At 36.6% G+C, this 11,331-nt stretch overlaps 1 long non-coding RNA gene across 1 annotated transcript; it reads left to right on the top strand.

The window, feature by feature from the left end:
* Positions 1-4,857: 4,857 nt before the first annotated feature.
* Positions 4,858-11,000, top strand: LOC149748808 (uncharacterized). Its single transcript, XR_016393925.1, has 3 exons — positions 4,858-6,689; positions 7,711-7,758; positions 8,117-11,000. It is a non-coding gene; the product is annotated as an uncharacterized LOC149748808 (long non-coding RNA).
* Positions 11,001-11,331: the final 331 nt, after the last annotated feature.

Below are 11,331 nucleotides of genomic sequence, written 5' to 3'. Positions count from 1 at the left end.
AAAGATACGTTAAAGAATATTCAGAACAAGAAAGTACAGGCCTGAGTAAAGTCCCTCGAGACAATGTATGGTGAGTTCTGAACCTGAGGGCAGAGAGTCGGCAGTCATTCGGCTCCTAAATTGCCTCAGTCTTCTGGTAAAGAGAAAGACGTTCGAGTTGAACCGGTCACAACAAACCCTGCAAGTAATCCGGAAGAGGAGGTTGTAACAGAACAGTTAATCTTTTTTTATAAGGTCAAATCTCCAAAGTCAGATGAATGACTTGTAGGAGGAGAACTGGATAAAAAAAACAAACCAAAAAAACCCGCTGCAGATGATCCCTCTCCTCTCAGCCCTCCTAGTGTAAATCCAGCTTCAGCTCCGTTAGGGCACTTACAGCTCTCTGCTTTGTGGGGTAGTTGCTTGTATACATAGTTCATCTTAGTAGGCCCGGCACTGCCAGGGACAAGGCCTTGAGCTTATCAAGGTTTCAATAAGTATTTGTGAATAAGTGAATACTGTCATGTAACTTCCATTAGTAATCATCAGAATTCATGAATCACGTGCATGAAAATTAAAGATGAACAAAAAAAGGTTTTCCAGATTTTCAAAGGCCAGTAAGGGTAGATTCCAAAAATTACAGATATCAAGATTCGGCAGTATTCCAGAGGGAATTTATAAACATATGGTTTGTGAACACAGATAAAAAGGTGATACGGAATTACGGAGGACAAGCTTTTGCTTGCGTATTTCTCTGTCTTATGAAACTCCCACCCTTCCATCTTTCACTCCTGTCAAAATCCATCTGTATTCTGAAACTCAACTAAAATTCCATCTTTCCCATGAAGTCATGCTTACTCATCACAAAAGATCATCCCTCCCTCTGCTGAATGCCTAAGACCTTTGTTTATTCTTGTAAAATTTATGGTACCCATTGTTTCAAATAGGATAGTGTTCATGAAAGTGCTTTGTAAACTGTAAAGTGTTATAAAATTTAGGTTCCATGTTTATAGAGCACCTACTCTGAGCTTCGCAGTACCTTGTGCTCCATCACAAATACTTTGTGTAGCTCCTTTAGACTGAAGCTCCCAAGAGTAGGAAGGCTGTCTTATGCATCTTCATATCCCCAGCAGCTGGCATAGTTCCTGGCACAAAGCAGCCATTTAATAGTATCTTTGTTAAGAACTGTGTTAGGAACTTTCACAATTTTTTAAAATTAAAGTATATTTGATTTACAAAATTGTCATTGTTTCAGGTATACAGCAAAGTGATTCAGTTATATATATATTTTCAGATTATTTTCCATTATATGTTATTACAAGATATTGAATATAGTTCCTTTTGCTACACAATAAATCCTTTTTGCTTATCGATTTTATGTATAGTAGTTTGTATCTGTTAATCCCATACTCCTAATTTATCCCTCCCATCCTCCCTTTCACCTTTGGTAACCATAAGTTTTTTTTCTATGTCTGTGAGTCTGTTTCTGTTTTGTATATAGATTCATTGGTATTACTTTTTAAATTCCACATATAAGTGATATCATGTAATACTTGTCTTTCTCTGTCTGACTTACTTCACTGAGTATAATAATCTCTAGGTCCATCCATGTTGCCACAGATGGCAATATTTCATTCTTTTTTATGGCTGAGTAATATTCTATTGTATATATGATAACCACATCTTCTTAAACCAGTTGTCTGTTGATGGGCACTTTGGTTGTTACTGTGTCTTGGCTGTTGTAAATAGTGCTGCTATGAACATTGGGGTACATGTATATTTTTGAATTCGAGTTTTCATCTTTTCTGGATATACACTCAGGAGCGGATTGCTGGGTCATGTGGTAGCTCTATTTTTAGTTTTTTAAGGAACCTCCATACTGTTTTCCATACTGGCTGCACCAATTTACATTCCCACCAACAGTGTAGAAGGGTTCCCTTTTCTCCACACCCTCTCCAGCATTTATTGTTTCTAGATTTTTTGATGATGGCCATTCTGACTGGTGGGAGATGATATCTCATTGTACTTTTGATTTGCATTTCTCTTATGATTAATGATGTTGAGTATTCTTTCATGTGTTTGTTGGCAATCTGTATATCTTCTTTGGAGAAATGTCTATTTAGGTCTTCTGCCCATTTTTGGATTGGGTTGTTTGTTTTCTTAATATTGAGCTGCATGAGCTGCTTGTAAATTTTGGAGATTAATCCTTTGTCAGTTGCTTCATTTGCAAATATTTTCTCCCATTCTTAGGGTTGTCTTTTGGTCTTGTTTATGGTTTCCTTTGCTGTGCAAAAGCTTTTGAGTTTCATTAGGTCCCATTTGTTTATTTTTGTTTTTATTTCCATTTCTCTAGGAGGTGGGTCAAAAAGGATCTTGCTGTGATTTATGTCATAGAGTGTTCTGCCTATGTTTTCCTCTAAGAGTTTGATAGTTTCTGGCCTTACATTTAGGTCTTTAATCCATTTTGAGTTTATTTTTGTGTATGGTGTGACCAAGTGTTCTAATTTCACTGATTTACATGTAGCTGTCCCGCTTTCCCAACACTTATTGAAAAGATTGTCTTTTCTGCATTGTATATTCTTGCTTCCTTTGTCATAGATTAATTGACCAAAGGTGTGTGGGTTTATTTCCAGGTGTCTATTCTCTTCCATTGATCTATATGTCTGTTTTGAGCCAATACCATGATGTTTTGATTACTGTAGCTTTGTAGTATAGTGTGAGGTCTGGAAGGGTTATGCCTCCAGTTTTGTTCTTTTTTCCTCAGGATTGCTTTGACAATTCTGGGACTTTTGTGATTCCATATAAATTTTAGAGTTATTTGTTCTAGAAACTTTCACAATTTTTATCTCATTTCATTAGCACAGCAACTCTGTAGAGTAGACATGCCTTTAATCAGTAAATATTTATTGACATTAGCAGTGTTTAAATCACTATGCTAGTGCTGGAGACACAGCAGTGAACAAAACAATCCCTGCCATCTTATTTTAAAGATGAACCTACTGAGGTGCACAGTGGTTGTGACTTTCTTAGAATTATACTGCTATTAAATTGTGAATCCAAAATTTAAGTCTAGGTCTTCCCGGTCCCAAGTCCAGAACATAAGCACAAGAAATTACCATTTTATTATTTTTATTATATTTAATTATATATATATATATATATATATATATATATATATATATACACATATATTCACTCTAAGAAATTACTCATTCCACTCCCAGGTGATTTATTAATATGGCTGATGATATTGGTGGGTTTTCTAACTTAAATTAAATCACTGATATTTAAATAAATTGCTATCTTTGTTTTAATTGACCTTCCTTCCTGCAATCTTATCTTGCTCTAAAGTATGCTTCATATTGCCAGTAGGCCAATCCTATTAAAATATTGATATGATCAAGTTACTTTTGTCAGCCTTAAAATAAAATAGCCAGTTATTCAACTAGCAAAATAAGTTTATTCAGGAATAGAAGAGGAATTGCAACTCAGGACGTGCAAGCTATGGCATACTACAGGCAAGGTCAGAGAATAGAGAATAGGGGCTTGCTTTTATAGAGGAGAGGAGGAAGTTGGGAGGGGCTGTTTTGAACAAAAGTTCATTGGAGGCCAATGAGAATTCAGGGTGGTGGCAGCTTTTCGTTGGCTGAAGTGTAGTGGTTTCCCATTGGCTGGGCAAGGAGAAAAATCATCTTTTCTCCTGCTGAGGTGTGTAAAGTAAGCTACTTCCTGTTAGGGAGTGAAAGGTATGCTCCTTCCTGATGGAGTCTGCAAAGGGCAATGAATGGTGGTGTGTGAGAGCTCCCCCTTCAGGGCTTCCCAACTCCATTTCAAATAAGGTTTCCTTATTTTCACTTTCTGGATGAAATCCTTGAATGACATTCTATCATCATTATGTGATATTCCATCGCCATTGAAATGACCATTTATTAGTAAAATAAAAGAAACTGCTCAGCTGGACCCACAATGTCCCTCAAGCTCTTTCCACCACCCATTCGTCCTGCCTCATGCCTTTCTCCCCTGCATTATGTTATGTACTCCTCTGCCTGCACCTGGCTAAAGTGTAGCCAGCCTCCAGGACTCAGTTCAGCTCTTGCAAGAACCATTCTCTGACATAACACAACTTTTGTGAACCTTACAACACTATAAATCCCTCTGTCATTGCTTATAATTAAATCATTAAATCCCTCTGTCATTGGTTACAATTAAATCATTATATGCAAATAAGAACTTGAACCAAGTGGCTTGCTCAGTTTTAGGTCCCATTTCTTTGTTAAATTTACTTTTTAGGTACTTCTAAACTTTTAAACATGCCCCTCAAATGTTAATAGTTGGTTGTCTCTTTTTGTGATCTTAGCCACTCCTGATGAACAGTTCACTTGGGCATGCAAAATGCTGGTGTTCTAATTCTACCAATCCTTCTTCATTGATTACCTAGGCCACTTCTGCAAAGACAGACTTGCCCTCATCTTCTATTCAGATATCCTGAAATAGAGCCTGTATAGGAAAAGCGGAATAAAAATAGAGCTTGTATAGGAAAAGCGGAATAAATGCTCGATTGCCTCCCTTTATTTATCTGTCATACTTACAGGTTTATTCGTGTTTTCTATTTATTCAAAAGCTGGTTTAGAAAGTTATAAATCTCTAGCAAATTGTGTATTTTACCTAATTTGCAATACTTATTAGCATAAAATTTTCCTATTATTTACTTATCTTTAAAAAAAACCTCTGATATATCTATAGGTATACTGTTTTTTATATTTCACATATTATTTTCTGGGTCATCTCCCTATATTCTTTGAATAATTCTGCCAAAAGTTGATTTTATTAGGCTTTTCAAATAACAATTTTGGCATTGATCTCACCTGTATCTTTGTTTTCTAATTTTATTTATTCATTTATATTTATAATTTCCTTCATTCTAAGTTCCTTAGATTTACTTGTTTGTTCTTTTCCTAACTTCCTGATCTAGATACAATCTCACTAATTTTCAATTTTGTTTTTTAAAGAAGTATTTAAAGTCCTCTATTTAAAATTTCCTAAGTTCTATGTTTGGCTGCATACAGAGTTTGAAACAAAATACTTTCTTTATTGTTTAGTTTAAATATTTTCAAATTTCTACTCTGTTTATCCTTTGATGGTGAGCCATCTGGAAGTGTGTTTTGAAATGTCTAAATGTACAAAGGTTAGAAATCAATGACATTGCACAAGCAAAGATCAGTGAGCCTGAAAACACAGCAATATAAACTCCCAAAATGACATCCAAAGATAAAAAAGACTGGGGGAGAAAAAAAAGAACATGGCAGCATTGGCTTGTGTTACAATATCAAGGGGTCTGACATACTTCTATTTGAAGTCCCAGAAGAAATAGATGAGGCTGAAATAAAGACATTTTTAAGTCAACAACAATTGATAGAGCTATTGCCCTAAGACTCTTACTAAAAGAACTCATAAAGAGGATGTTTGTAGCAGGCAACTTCTGACCTGGCTCCCACTGATCCCCACCTGTTGGGATTCATGCCTAGGTAAAATCCGCTCCTCTTGAGCGTGGGCTGGACTGAGTGATTTGCTTCTAACAAATAAATACAGCAAAAGTGATGGGATGTCACTTCCGGTATTAGGTTATAAAAGACTGTGACTTCTGTCTTGCTGGCTTTCTTCCTCTATTGCCCTTATGCTTATATGACATGATGAAGAAGCTGCCACGTTGGAGAGGCTCACAGGGCAAAGAACAGAGGGTGGCCTCTGGCAAACAGCCAGCAAGGAACCAAGACCTTAGTCCAATTGCCCACCCTCGAAGAACTGAATCCTGTCAACAAACAATTGAGTGAGGTGGAAACAGATACCTCCTCAGTTGAGCCTTCAGATGACCATATCCCCCATTGACACGTTGATTGCAGCCTGGGAGAGACCCAGAAGCAGAGGTCACAGCAAAGCCGCACCAGATTCTGACATCCAGAAACTGTGAGATAATAGGTGTTTCAATCCATTACATATTAGAGCAATTTGTTATGCAGCAATAGACAACACAATGTTCTTCAAGAATAGAAAAATTGAACCCAAAAGGAAGGACTAAGGGGCAAGGAGAATTGATAAGCAAAAAAATTAGCAAACGTATGGGTAAATCTAAATAACACTTGATTGTAACAGTAACTATGATCTCATCAAAGGATAAAAATAAAAGCAAGATAGAACTATTTCTATTACTGGATGAATATATCATATAAAGCAGGAAAGGAGTAATGAGCCAAAGTGTTATTGGCAGAATCCTTTTTCCCTTTGTTCCTTTTAGGAACAGAGTACCCTGAATCTTAGCTGAGCACATGAGTTACCAGCCAGAGGCCACATTTCTCAACTTCATTGTCAGCTAGTTGTGTCCCTATTACAGTTTTTGCTAGTTGTCTGCAAGTGGAAGTGATGTGTGAAAACAGATAAACTTTTTATAAGGAAGCCTTCTCTATTTTCCTTTTCCACAGGCTAGAAAATGGCAACAACCAGAGTGATCACATGAGATGCAAAAAAAATTGAAATTAAGCATTAAAGATAGCAGAGTGACAGAACCAATCTACCAGCCTGAATACCTGAAGGACCTCAGGTAGTAGAGTTGCCTACCTATGTTGATGTGGCAGCGCCTCCCCCACCCCTACCCCCATCCTGGCCCACTTCTGAAATGTTCCATGAGAGAGAAGTCAACATTTATGCTCTTTAAGGTACTTATTTTAAAGTCTTTTTGTTATTCTTGCAGTTTGGCCTCTATCCTGACAAGTACATCATTTAAGCTCCAAAAGAATGAATAAAAGGAGGGGGAAAACATTTAAAAGGCACGTGTTTTAAAAGAGTAAAATGAAATCTTGAAAATAAATTCCAATATATCAAAAGGATTAAATACACCAATATAAAAGGCAGACTTTCATTTAGGAAGCAAAAATTCTGACTCTACCACATTTAGAAGAGACTCATCAAAATCATGAAAACAAAAAGGTTGAAGACAAAAGAATAGAAAAACAAATACTAGGTAAAAATAATTCAAAGAAAGTTAATTTGCTGTATTGCTGTTTGATTAAATGGACTTTGAGGGGAAAATTGCATTATAAAATATAAATGGGACCACTATCTAATGCTAAACATTTAAATTAACCTGAAATATCTTGTGACTCCAAACATAACATAGCCTATGTATATGTGATGTGTATATATGTATATATACGTATTATTTATAAAACAGAATTTCATGGAAATGGAAAAATATGCAATCATATTGGAGACTCTTTTAACATACCTCTTTCAGTAATAGATCAAACTATCAATAAGAATATAATAAATTTCAGGGGCTTCCCTGGTGGCGCAGTGGTTGAGAGTCCACCTGCCAATGCAGGGGACACAGGTTCGTGCCCCGGTCCGGGAAGATCCCACATGCCGTGGAGCGGCTGCGCCCGTGAGCCATGGCCGCTGGACCTGCACGTCCGGACCCTGTGCTCGGCAACGGGGGAGGCCCCAACAGTGAGAGGCCCGCGTACCGCAAAAAAAAAAAAAAAAAAGAATATAATAAATTTCAGACATGTAGTAACCTGTACTTAAGTAATCCAATTTTCTGATAAGTTCAGAGAGAGTACTTATAAACTTGACAATGTACTAGGTAATAAAGTGTCAGTAAGTTTCAAAAAAATGATATAGAGAACACAATATAGTTGAAATGTTAGAATGTGTCTTTTACATATTTTTGTTCTACAGTGTAAGTACATCAGAAGATAGACAGAAACTTTCCAAATGGATTTATATGTAAGTTACCCCGGAGATATTTATAAAATTCTGATATTTCAATGTTGGCATATTTTTTTTCAAGACCATATTGCACTGTGAGTCAGTAACAAACATCAGTAGTCTTCATTCACACTATTGCTATTGTAAAAGGTGAACTGCACAATGTTAATTTATTTTCATTAAGTTTTGTCACACAAAATGATCTGAAAGTCCTTCAATTCTACAATTTTAGAAATGTAGGGTATGCCATATTTTAAATTTCTGAAATGTGGGCCAAACTATTTCTTGCCAAAAGAGTTTCCAAAAGATGTAATTTCACCAAGCATGATAAAACCACCCAGTGCGTTTATAAATGTATGTCTGAATGTCTCAACAGAGATGGATTCAACATTGCCCTGAAATACCAGTGATTCGACTTTATTGCCAACACCTCAAAAGTCTTCAGCCTCAGGCCTGGGCTAAGCCATCTCAAATGTTGTAGAACAGCAAACTGGCATATTGTGTACCTAATTCATCTACAGTTCAAGCCAGCGGAATATATAGTTTTGGTGCTGTTTACTTATTCATGGCATGTTTCATTTAAACTTTTTTTAGTACAAAACATGTAATAAATGTACCTAAGTTCTATGTCCTTGCAAAAGATTGCTACCTTGGTGTTGCCAACTAAGGAATGTCACTCGCCACCCATTTCTACAAGAATTGAGTCATTAGCCACTGCACGCACTGACTTGCCGCACGCCCTGGAAAGAACTCAGGGTGAAGATCAGCGATGAGGCCCTCTGTGCTCTGGGAAAAGAGGCAGAACAGGCCCTCAGATAGTTAGATACTTTTAGGAGAAAATTTCATGAACCCAGATTCTTGCATCTTCCCATACTTAGAAAAGCACTAAAATCATTAACTGAGAGACCTGTTCCTCATACTAACAGTAACCTTCTACCAAGATGTGTGCTTGATTGCACATACCTCTTCTCCAAAATCACAAATCTACTGACCTCCCCACCCCCAGGCTCTCTGGAGCAGCTCCTCAGAGCTATTTGAGAGGTGTCTCCTGGGCTATAGTCCTCAGTAAGTCCCCAAGTAAAACTGAAACTCACAGCTCTCATGTTGTGCAGTTTTTTCAGTAGACAGTTTATTAGTTCTCTTTTGCTACTGTAACAAATTGACTATCTCACAGTTCTATAGGATGGATCCAAACTGGGACTCACTGGGCTAAAATCAAGGTGTGGACAGGGCCTTGTTCCTTTCTGGATGCTCAAGGAGAGAGTCTGCTTCCTTGCCTTTCCCAGTTTTAGGGGCCTCCTGTGTTCCATTAGCTCACTTCTATTTTTTAGAGCCAACAACAGCTGGTCTGCTGGGTGAGATCTCACATCACTTCTCTCTGACCCTTTTTCCATCATCGTATCTCTCCCTCTGACCACAGCAGGTTCTCTCTTTTAAGGACTCATGATTAGTTTGGGCCCATCTGGATGATACAGGATAATCATTTTCAAGGGTCCTATCCAAAATAACATCTGCAAAAACTCTTTTGACATATAAGTGAACATTTTCATGGGTTCCAAGTATTAGGGCATGAACATCTGTGTGGGCCATTATTTTGCCTCTCACACTTGAGTTTAAAAATCAAACAAGTTTAGCATTAACGCTAACCATTGCAGGACTCTTTCCATCATCACTCTCACTTTCTGTGTCGATTTTGACCACTGTGCATTAAGTTTTCAAGACTTTCCTAAATATATAAAAGCAATGCATATTATGCCTTCCATGGATACCATGTCCAAAGATTCTACGGTCACATGAAATTTCTTACTAACAAAAAGTAAATATGATAACAGCTAATATTTACTGAATGCTTGACTCTGTGCCAAGCACTCACTTTATATGTTAGACTTTTTAAATCTTCACCAAAAACCCTATGAGGTGGCTATCAGCATTATTACCATTTTATTTTGATGAATAAGATGAGGCATAATTTGTAGTTAAATTAAATGAGGTGTGAAGTGTTACCAAAAGAAATGATACTAGATGACCTTCAGTACAGTAGTTTCTATAACATACAAACATAGCAGAAACACTACATATTTTACATTACATTCTACCCCCCAAAATGGATTTATTCCTTTCCTCCCTTGGAGTCAAGGGGAAAAGTAGAACAGAATCTGCACATTTCTGTTTCTTTGATTCTGAAAGAAATGCTTCTGCTGGGATTGTGTGTGTGTGTGTGTGTGTGCGTGTGTGTGTGTGTGAGAGAGAGAGAGAGAGAGAGAGGAAGGGGGAAGGAGAGGGAGAGATTGACTCACTAACAAAAGGGATTTCCTCCAGTTCTATTTTTCATCATTTGTGCCATTTTTGCTCTATGATATCTGTTCAAGACATTATATGTGTATTATTTTGCCTTTGGTGTTTATTAATATGCAGTTATTAATTTGGAGTTACTAATATGCAGGCCACACTAGAACCCAACAATAAATAAAATTCAGTTAACAGGGCTGCGGGAGAGCTCAAGGCCAGTCTGCAGGAATGCAGCATTTGATCTTTCTGGATTAAGATTGAGTAACTACAGAGCAGTTGCCAAATTTCTGTGAACTTCCTTGACATAAATCTTTGAGTTACTGAAAAATATTTTTGTTTTGTTCCAAAGTCAGTTTTACGTATTAGTCTGCTGCAAAGCTTTAGACTTAGGGTCTGCTTTGAAGAATCCCTTTCTACCAAAATTTACCTTGAATTTTGGCCAGCATTTCAACTTCCCAACTCTTTTTTTTTTTTTTTGTGATAAGAACTCTTAGGGTTTACTCTCTTAACTTTCATATATAACATACAGAACTGTTAATTATATTTATCATGTTGTACATTACATCTCTAGTACTTATCTTTTTTTTTATTCAAACAGAAAGTCACAAAAATTATAATCAGCCTCATCAGTTCACTCAGTCCCATGTAATTAATTTTTTTAAATCTTGATCTTTGTTAGTACTTTTATGAATTCGTCAGTTTTCCATTAGTGTTCTGAAAATGCTTATTCTTTCAGTTCAGCAGTAGAGTCAGTTACCAGAAACCTGTACTTGTCAGAGTCTTTTCCATGAATTCCCTGAAGATGAAACCCCTTTATAGGAACATTTTTGCAAAAGCATCAGAGTACACCCAGAACTGTCTGTAAATGACAAAAGACTTAAAAATGACCACGGTTAAAGATTTGATGAAAGTTCATAGCAATTGACAAGGAAATTTAGTTATTTCTGAGGTATACATTTTAAAGTAATAACTAGAATTATGACTTATAACATTATACCAGAACATATAAGATTTTTAGAAATTTCATGTAATGTCTGAAACATTTATATTAACATATTTCCATACAAATAACCCAAAGGAAGTTTAGTATTAGTTGTTTGTTTGTTTGTTTTTTTATACTGCAGGTTCTTATTAGTCATCAATTTTATACATATCAGCGTATACACGTCAATCCCAATTGCCCAATCACACCACCATCCCCACCCCACCACGGTTCCAACTCTTTTTTAAAAGCTACATCTTCATGCAAATTAAACTCACTCTGCATACCATTTTCCCTGTCAGATTTCTTAAAAATCCAAT

Source organism: Delphinapterus leucas, chromosome 7 (assembly GCF_059928025.1).
Source record: "Delphinapterus leucas isolate spDelLeu-1000000601 "Yukka" chromosome 7, BTC_Dleu_Yukka2, whole genome shotgun sequence".
Classification (NCBI taxonomy): Eukaryota; Metazoa; Chordata; class Mammalia; order Artiodactyla; family Monodontidae; genus Delphinapterus; species Delphinapterus leucas.
The sequence above is the reverse complement of the archived record's forward strand: the minus strand, read 5'-3'. Positions and strand labels throughout refer to the sequence as shown.